General features: G+C 35.6%; 1 pseudogene; it reads left to right on the top strand.

Moving 5' to 3' along the window:
* The first annotated feature begins 1,127 nt into the window (after positions 1-1,127).
* LOC133314394 (paired amphipathic helix protein Sin3-like 2) lies at positions 1,128-3,713 on the top strand (annotated as a pseudogene).
* The last annotated feature ends 7,176 nt before the right edge of the window (positions 3,714-10,889 follow it).

The raw sequence follows: 10,889 nt of genomic DNA, 5'->3' as shown, positions 1-10,889 counted from the left end.
AAAAGAATTTGTGCTTTTAAATTTTGTATTATGTACTTTTAAATTTTGAAACAAAACTTTATCGTATTGTGTACTTTTAAATTTTGTATTTTATGTATTTATATAGAAATTTTGACACAACCTATGCTTATCATATCAGGATAAATAAAATTAAAATATATTAAGTATAAATTTTATGAATTTTAATTATCATTTCATTTATGTTTTTATTTTATTTTATTTTAAAAACAAGATATATTTTAAAGTTTTTTTAATAATTGGCATGATTAGATTTAATTTGATTTTAAATATATTACTTTTAAATAATATATTAAATTAAATTAGTAGAGTCATTAATTTTTTGATTGATCCATCACTCCAAGGAGATATAATAATACTAATTCATATCTTTGAGATATATAAAATTGGCAAAAAAATTTAATTATTGCATTTTAATTAAATATTACGCATTTATGGCAGTTTTGGAAATAATTACGGATCTATTTTACAATGTGACGCCTCATTTAGGCATCTCTCACCTAAGGTTGACATTTCATTTATTAATACAGATTTTTCAAATTGATTTTTGAGTTTAAATCACAAATCAAATCTTTATTTTATTTTCCTTATTAATAATAATTGTTACTTTTAATTTAAATAACAAACCAAATTTTTTTATAATAAAAATAAAAATAAAATTTAAATATAATCACACATCAAATCTTGATTAATTTTTTATATTAAATCACACACGCAGATTGGTTCACAATCCAAAACTGTAAAAAATTAAATCACATATCACAAATTTTATTTATTTTCTTCTATCAAATCACAATCCAAACCTCCAAAAAAAAAATCACAATCCAAATTGCATAATTAATTAATTAAAATGCAATAATTAAATTTTTTTCCCATATAAAATTCTAAATCTAGCCTTTTAATTGGTTCCCACCGCCTCAGTTTCCATCGTTCTAACGCAACAACGTGAGAGAGACAGAGAAAGAAGAAACCCTATTTGTTGTTTTTCTTGTTTACCTTGTTGTTCTGTCCGATCAAACACTTCACTCTTTTTTTTTCTTTCTCTTGTCGATCTACTCGACTTGTTTTCCAGCGAATTTTCCTAGGAAAATCTGGAGAACCGATAAAAGATGAAGAGAGTAAGGGATGAGGCTCCTCCAAAGAAAACGGTTGAATTTGAAGAAGCTATTAGTTTTGTGAACAAGATAAAGAAACGATTCCAAAGTGATGAGCATGTTTACAAATCGTTCTTGAACATTTCCAATATGTACCGCAAAGAGCATAAGGACATAGGTGAAATTTATAGTGAGGTTGCTACCCTGTTTAAGGATCATCGAGATTTGCTTGAGGAGTTCACTAGATTCTTACCAGATAGTTTCGCAGCACCTTCTACACAGCATGCTCCGGATGCTCGAAATTCATTGCAGCGCTTTAGTGAGCGGAGTTCTATGGCACCCATGATGCGGGAAATGCAAGTATATCGACGAAAGAGGCTTCCTTCTCATGATCGTGAGCGTGATCTGAGTGTTGAACACCCTGAGATGGATGATGACAACACAATGATGAACATGCACAAGAAGCGGAGGAAACGTGAGAGTAAGGATATAAGGATTAATCGTGATCAGGATGAGAGAGAACCTGATCATATAAATGCTCAACAATTTCTTGAGGTATCCATTTCTCCCCTTTTTAACGGTTTTATTGGATGATTCTTTCTCTCTACATTTTCATTTTCCTAGCTCATGGGGTTGGGTTTGCTAGAACTAATCTGACTTATAACTTATTACCCCAAAGTTATTGCTGATTATTTAGGACGAAAAGGTTGTTTTCTGTTAGTTGAGTGTAATGCAGTTTTCTCAATCAACCTAGTTAGTTTGAGTATAAGAAGGAATTGGAGTGAATGTAAACTTATTTACATAACAGAATATAATTTTGTGACTGAGTAGGTTCCTTTTTTATTTTTTATTTTTATTTTTTAAGTTTGTTCTGTTTTTTTTTTCTTTGTACGTCTCGTCTGTTCTAGTATGTTTTTATGTTTGTTGAGTAAATGTAAGTATGAGAGAGAGAGGGAGAGAGAGAGGAGGAGGAGGAGGAGGAGAAAGAGAGAAGAGATCAGAGAAAGTTTCTGAGTGAGAACTGTGTTATTGACTTAAGATTAAACTGATTACAGTGTCCCCCCAGCTCAGCAAATCTAACTTCTAACAGAACCTGAGCTGGCACGAAACAAACTCTTAACAGTTCAGAAACTATATCACAAAACACAGAGTTGTCTTTTGCAGTATATATAGAAAGGATACTGATGCAGAGTAAATCATATGCGTTTACTCTATTATAGGCATTACATTTAAGAGAATAAACTTTAATTTAATATATAAGAATGTATTCTACTTTTTTGCCCCTTTCTTTCATTCCCTATTTAGTACAGACGGCTTGTAATTCTTGATTTGTTTTTAAGATGGAAATTGTTATAGGATTCTTTGATGGACAACGATTAAAGTGCCACATTTTTTGTAAAAAATTATCTGAATGTCACATTTTGTAAATTTTTGTTCATAATGTCACGTTACCTAACTCGCTTACAACACCTGGTGAGTTAGGCGTTGTCACATTTAGATGGGCGAACATTATTTATAGAATAAAAAATAATAATATTGTAAAGACTCATGTGAGATTTTTGTCAATATAAAATAATAACAGCAGGGATTTGAACTTGCAGCGCTTTCATGAGAAAAAGAAATCTGTCAAGAAAGCTGAAGGTTTTGGGTTGGCTTCAGACTTTTCTTCTAAGGAAGACAAGGATACCTTAAAACATGTATAGTCAAGCATTCAGTTTCTTTGAGAAAGTTAAGGAGAAGTTGAACAGTGCTGATGACTACCAAGCTTTCTTGAAGTGCCTTCATAATTTTTTCGTCAGTGAAATAATAAAAAGGAATGAATTGCAAAATTTGGTAACCGATTTACTTGGAAAGCATCTTGATCTTATGGTGGAATTCAATGATTTCCTGGAGTGTTTGGAAAATATTGATGGGTTCCTTGCTGGTGTCATGAGTAAAAAGTCACTAAGATCATCAAAGTTGGAGGACAAAGACAAAGACAAAGAGCAGAAGCGTGAGATGGATGGAGCTAAAGAGAAGGAAAGATACAGGGAGAAGGAGTACATGGGAAAATCCATTCAAGAACTTGACCTCAGTGACTGTAAACGTTGCACTCCCAGCTACCGGCTTCTACCTGCTGATTATCCAATTCCTACAGCTAGTCATAGATCTGAGCTTGGTGCTCAAGTATTGAATGATCACTGGGTATCTGTGAGTTCAGGAAGTGAGGATTACTCTTCCGAACATATGTGCAGGAATCAGTACGAAGAGAGCTTGTTCAGATGTGAAGATGACAGATTTGAGCTGGACATGTTATTAGAGTCTGTGAGTTCTGCAGCTAAACGTGCAGAGGAATTATATAATAACATGAATGAAAATAAGATCAATACGGAGACTCTGAACCGTATTGAAGATTACTTTACTGTTCAAAATTTAAGGTGCATTGAACGTCTATATGGTGACCATGGTCTTGACGTTATAGACATATTGCGTAAAAATCCAACTCGTGCGCTCCCTGTAATATTGACTCGACTGAAGCAGAAACAGGAGGAATGGAGTCGGTGTCGTTCAGATTTCAATAAAGTTTGGGCTGAAATTTATTCTAAAAATCACTTAAAGTGAAGCAGCAGAAAGAGGATGATATTCTTCAGTCTACTATTGCAGCTGGAAACAAATTAGTTCGGTATTCATGTGATATGAGAGTATGAATGAGGCTGATGGTAGAGTAACTGAGGTAAAGAATGTTCACCGGACTAGTGTAGCAGCCAGTGATAAAGAAAATGGAATATTTTTTGGAAGCTTCACAAGCTTCCACAAGCAGCCAGTGATTTTGGTTTTTCTGTTTATGTTTACTCACTTCAATTCTTTTTCATTACTGGTTTAATGAATTTTATTCAAGGTTAAAAAAATAATAATTAAAATTGGTTCTTTTTCACTTCAATTCTTTTTCACTTCGGTATACGGGGTTCTATTATTTTTGTCACTTCAACCTTTGAACCGGAAAGAACAAACTCAAAAATTGAGTTTTTTGATCTATCTACAAATGTTATTATTTGTTTGTTTTATAAATCAATATGTAAAAAGTTCGAGTAATAAGGGACTCGATTATATTTAAGTGAAGTCTTAATTGTGAAAACGAAAAAACAGACATTAAGAGAATATTGTTCCTTTGAGTAAGTTCACTCGACTCAACTCGAAATAATTGAAATTCAATGTATTTTTTAAATACTAAGAGTTTCTGGAAGAAAAAAAGTTGCGGGTTTTTTTCTACCAATTGGGGCCCTCCCTTCACCACCCCTTTGTTTTATAAAGAACAATGGACTATCAAGCCTCTCAGTTGGGGCGGTTATATTTATTATATTTTAGACGTACCACCCTTACTATCTAATTATTTATCAAAGTCGAAATCAGCAATAGTTTTTTTTTTCTTTCTATTTTTTTATTATTGATTTCAAATTGATATAACAATAACCAATCAAATAATAAGAGTGATAAGTCTAAAATAATAATAAATATAACTTTCTCCGCTTCTCAATTCGCTATAACCTTTTTTTCTCCATCCTAACCAAGTTAGTACTCTCAATTTGCCGTTGATTTTAGAGTACATAAAACATCTGGTGTGATTATGCACATCAAAATTTTGTTCCGGCACACGCTATGCCATTTGTTTGATATGCCCTCGGTTACAATACTATTCTTAAGAAGTAAATTATTTTGAGATGATCAACATTATATTCATTTCGCTAATTACCATTTTCAAATAAAATACTTACATATTCATCATAGTTTAATGAGGCTACTATCCTCCAAAGGTCGCCCAAAACTTTTTACCTCAATAATAATAATAATTTTACAGTTGAATATAATATTTTCAATTATATGTTTTGGATTGAGAGTATGAATCGATGATAGAAATATGAATTATTTAAAATAAATAAAAATATATCGCTAAGCATATTTTTGAAAAAATGATAATTAATTAAAAATATCATGATTCATGAAGAAGTAATTATAAGGTCTAAACAGTAACTTCAGTCATTGGGTCTTTCGACCTTAGTACGGAGCATTTCGACTTGATCAGAGTCAGCATGACAAATTGCGCTTGTATCTCAAAATTTATGTTGATGCATCATAAACACAAGGATCCATATTTACGAAGGTATTTACTTGTTCCCTCGTTTTACTTTAACCCAGATTTGTATATCGTGGTTTCGTAATATTCAACTTGGCTTTTTTCCTGAGTTTCAATTTCGAAGGCATCATGATGACTTGCTTCAATCTGCCCTCTTGAATCTTAGTTTGGTTTGGATTACGAAAGCGTCCTCCCGTTTTCCCTGAGCCAGGCTTGATGTTGCATGCATGCATTATTCTTTTATTTGAACCCGAATTTGGATCCGTCTTCCATTTTATATCCTGGATTTGCATCTATCCCGGATTGGATCTCGCCATATCCGTCTTCATTTTATTTTTGATTTGCATCTCGGATCTTTATTTCTATCCCGCATTGGATCTCGCCATATCCGTCTTCATTTTATTTTCGATTTGCATCTCGGATCTTTATTTCTGTCCCGGATTGGATCTCACCATATCCATCTTCATTTTATTTCCAATTTGCATCTTGGATCTTTATTTCTATCCCGGATTGGATCTCGCCATATCCGTCTTCAACTTTTATGATGGATTGACTCCATTTAATAAACCATTTATATCCCGAAGGGCCGGTCTTCATTCTGACTTGGCTTCTTTTGTTGAAGCGTTATGTTTAAGGAGACACATTTTGCCTCTTTGAATTGCATTGCTGCTTCTTCTTGCATGGCTTTTTAATTTGGGCCCCATTTCTTTTGCGGTGCCTTTTTATCTGAACCCGACTTCTCGTGCCTCAGCCTTTCTTTCAGCTTGGCATTTTTCGCATAAGTCTTGTATTAGACTTTATCTTTAATTGAAGCCCGAATCATTGACCATTTTTTCCGTGACTCGACTTTCTAGCCAAATCTTATTTGAGTGGATCTCCACATCATTCGTTTGAGTATTCCTTGCAATAATAAATGCAGCATAATAAAGTATGGAGAAGGAAATTAGCAATAATATTGATTCAATCAGCAATCAATAATTATCCAAGTATAATCAGATAATAATTGCAATCAACAATTAATAATAATTGACTAGCATCAATCAATAATTAATACTAGTTGACTATAATTCATTCTATCAGATTTGATTGAGCATCCATCACGAAGGATCCATGCTCCCCAATTTTGTTGATCTTCATCTATGCTCCATGAAACTTAGGGAACACGGCCTCATGGTGAAATCTGATACTCTTTTGTCATGATAATATTCAAAATATCTGCCGACCTGCTTTTGTCGACATATAATACTAGACAAATGCATAATTATACACTTTGTATATCAATGCTTGTTGAAATTTCACATCATATAAGAATTTGGTCCAACAAGATGTTTAGTAAAATCATGATAATAAATTCTGGGATATAAAAGTAAGGAAAAGAATATTTCCCTGTTATTTTGTAACCATCATGCTTGCAATAGAGAAGGATTCCTGTAGTTGGAGGAACATAAACCAATTCGGGTCTTTTTGATTTGGGCCCATTGGCATAGTTTCAACATATTATTCTCACTCCTATTGAAATCTGATCCTGTTTTAGGTCATGATGCAGAACATATTGCTGATGTGGAATATTTGAGAATTTTAAGTGCTCCTCCACATGTTATGCAGCCGACCTATTTGCAAAGGTTTTTAGCTTTTGTCGAGAATCTCACCCATAAATAGAATAGAATTAGAATAAGAGAAACATTGACTATAGTGCCACAAGCTGCATACTTCAACGGATCTTCCCCCGAGGTGGTTATTGATTTCGTTGCATTTAATGGTCCAGATGTTCATAAAAAATGCAATTGTATGATGACGACATATGGTTTATGTGGGCACTATCCCAATCATCATTAAATATTTATGTTAATCAAGAATCTTTTATATGGCCTAACTATTGAATCATGGGGTTATTACCAAGTGGCCATATAAAATAGAATTATGCCAATCAAACAAATTATGCCAATCAAATGAAAAAGCGAGAATATGATATATGATTACCTCATACCATTGCCATTTGGGAGTTAATTAATGAAGTTAATTAATTAATTATGTGAAATTAGAAAATAATTCTATAATTGACCCTAATAATTATGTTGAGGCTCTAATAATTATAGTAAGTGAGTAAGAATGCTGAAAGTCGCTTTTCGGAAGAAAAGTGCAGATACCGGTTCTGCTAGTCGGTATAAATGCGTACCGAAAAAGTATACCGGAAAATTATAATAAGTACATGATAATTACTAAAATAATATGTAGGACTTGTAAAACGAGTTTCAAGTCAAGATAATGAGAACTGGTGCCAGAAACTGGTACTGGCTATGAAAAGCGCGTACCAGAAAGGTGCTCCGAAAATTATAAGAAAAATATGTTAATTCTTGTAAAATTGAGTAGGTTAAGAATCCAAAGTTTGGGATTAAAAGGCTAAGCGTAGCAATTAAAGTTAATACTGTGTGTTTAAATGTTAAGTGGCTATACATAGGCTTGTTAGCACAAAACTTAGGCCATAACACATTCTCTACGTGAGTTTGGGGCTGGCCAGCTGCTGAGTACTGTTCCATTATTTTTTCTCTTCCATTTCTTGAGCTTTGAGGCAACTTCCTTCACAAATCCTTCTCCTAAACACTTGGTGTGAGTGAGAGTAGCTTTGGGGCTGTGTTGTTGACCTTGTTCTGAGTTGGGGTTGCTGTTTATGAGAGTTGGAGGGGATGTCCTCTTGAGTGGAGGTGGTGAGAGTCTTGTTCTTGGCTTGTGAAGCTCCAAGGAGCTCCCTTTGTGTTGAAAGGGCCAAGCTTTGGTAGCATTTTCATGTACCCTTCAAGTCAGACTTGGAGAGGCAGTGTGTTGAGCTCCAAGAGCCTTTGCTTCTCTGTTTTGAACCTTTGGTAAGTTGTACCAACCTTGGTCTTGAGTTTTCTTGCTTAAAGATGAAGTCTTGGCATGATTAATGAATTAAACAAGTAACCAACTGTCATATGAACCTCAATGAACCTTAAGATGCATGTTTAAGCTTCTGGAAGTGTTAAAAATGGAACCTTGGAAGGATATCTTCGCGAAATGCAGAAACTGCATTCTGTCGCGAAATATCCAGATATTTGCCTGTGGAATATCCAGATATTGATATCCGGATATGGGAATCTAGATATCCGGATATTGCCAGAGTGATATCCGGATATTGGATATCCGGATATTGCCTGTGAGATATCCGGATATTGCATATCCGGATATGTCCCCGAGGAATATCCGGATATTCTGGGTTTGCGAGGAACAGTAACGTACTGTTCATCCAGAACTGATCTATGGGTTTGTGGACCCTAGTTTGAGGAAGTTGAACTTCTGTAATTAATTGATATAAGTCAGATTCATATGATTAAGGGCTTATCGCTTGTGAGAAGCCTTAAGACGTAAAACGTAATGGAAAGGCGTGTCTTAATATTGTATGCTTGCGGTGCATGTTTATTGATATATTATTGGTCCATAACAGATTGTGAATCTGCTGTGTTTGGACTTTGAGCTGTGGACTCTTGGCTTTGGGTGTTAGCTTGCAAGGTAAGCTTTCGTGTCCTCGTTTTAGCCATGTTGTGGTTCCACCATGTCCCATGGGGGTATGGTTATATGCATGTTGTGTTACATGTTTTTGATATATGAAATGTTGTTGAGCTTTATGTGATAATGGCTTTTAATATGCATGTGTTGTTCCATCTTGACGGTAAGCCTGAGTATGTAGCGTCATACAAGACGGTGATCCGGGGTGGATGCAAGTAGCATCTTGCACTATTTGTGGGTATTAGACGTATATAAATCCTGCATTTCTCTGGCCAGTATAATAGAATTGACACACATGACATGATTATCTGCTGCTTGCACTATTTTAGAAATGATATTGATGAACTGCTTTTCAACTTATATTGCACATGTAAGTGAGCTTCGGGTGGAAATTTGTCACCATTTCAGGTTCTGTTTAACCGTGAACCAAACTATTCTTTCCTACGCACATTTGGTTGCCTTTGCTTTCCCTATCTTAGACCATATAATTCGCACAAATTGGATTATAGGTCTGCACCTTGCACTTTCATTGGCTACAGTACATCACATAAAGGTTACAAATGTTTAACTCCCTCAGAAAAAATCATCATTTCAAGAAATGTATTATTTGATGAACAGAATTTTCCTTTTGTTTCCAAGTCTATACCTATAGAGTCCATTGTCCCTCCTTCTAGTGCTGCCTCTGTTCCCTTTATTCCTATAGTGTCTACTGTTGTCCCTCCTCCACCATCCAGTGATGTACATGCTGAGGTTTCTACTAACCATATTACTCATGATTATGTTTCAACTGCTAACATTAATTGCAGGTCTCCTTCACCTCTTTCTACACCACCTATATCAACAAATTTACACCCAATGCTTACTAGAGCAAAAACTGGTACCTTCAGACCTCGGGTCTTCACTGCTTCTTTAGAACCAAGCTCAGTTGATCAAGCAATGGCTGATCCTCAGTGGCTACATGCAATGAAGGATGAATATCAAGCTCTCATGAAAAACAACACATGGGATCTTGTCTCCCTTCCTACTGACAGAAAGCCCATAGGGTGTAAGTGGGTATTTAGAGTGAAGTACAATCCCGATGGCTCAATTCTCAAATACAAAGCCCGTCTTGTTGCAAAGGGCTTCCATCAACGTAAAGGCATAGACTATGCTGAAACATTCAGCCCAGTAGTTAAACCTGTCACCATCCGAATTGTTCTCACACTTGCACTCTCCAACAAATGGCCTATACATCAACTTGATGTAAACAATGCGTTTCTTAATGGAGACCTCACTGGGGAAGTTTTTATGACTCAGCCACTTGGATTCTCTGTCACTAACACATCTCTTGTGTGTCGATTGCGCAAAGCTCTGTATGGCCTCAAACAAGCGCCCAGAGCATGGTTTGACAAGCTTTCTGCCACTCTTCTTCGTCTTGGCTTCTCTGCAACCAAGTGTGACTCTTCCTTGTTTGTTTCCTATGCCAATTCAGCCACCACGTATGTCCTGGTATATGTGGATGATATCCTTATTACTGGATCGTCTTCATCTGTCATCTCCACACTAATCCAGTCTCTTCATAAAGCCTTTACTCTTAAGGATTTGGGCAACCTCCATTACTTCCTTGGCATTGAAGCTCAATCTTCATCCAATGGTAATCTGCACTTAACTCAAACGAAATACATCACTGATCTGCTAAACAAAGCTGGTATGACGAGTTGCAAGTCTCCCAACACCAATGGTTGCTGGTGTCAAACTCTCTGCCAGAGATGGATCTCCCTTTCATGATCCCTCTTTGTATCGTTCCATAGTGGGTGCACTCCAATATGCAACAGTGACACGTCCAGACATCACCTTTAGTGTGAACAAGGTCTGCCAGTTTATGCACTTTCCTCTTGACACCCACTGGCATGCTGTCAAACGGATACTGAGGTATCTAAATGGTACACTTCATCTGGGCTTAACCATTTCTCCTTCCTCCCATCTTCATCTCAAGGCATTTTGCGATTCTGATTGGGGTTCTGACATCGATGATAGACGCTCCACTTCAGGGTTTTGCATCTTTCTTAGGGGAATGTAGTATCAGTCCTCCAAGAAGCAAGCAGTTGTGAGTCGCTCTAGCACCGAAGCTGAGTATAGATGCTTGGCTGCAACCATGACTGAAC

This window comes from Gastrolobium bilobum, unplaced genomic scaffold, assembly GCF_033153095.1.
Source record: "Gastrolobium bilobum isolate Gb01-03AN ecotype WA unplaced genomic scaffold, APGP_CSIRO_Gbil_v1 utg132590, whole genome shotgun sequence".
Lineage (NCBI taxonomy): Eukaryota > Viridiplantae > Streptophyta > Magnoliopsida > Fabales > Fabaceae > Gastrolobium > Gastrolobium bilobum.
Note: the sequence above shows the minus strand (reverse complement) of the source record. Positions and strands in the feature narration are given on the sequence as shown.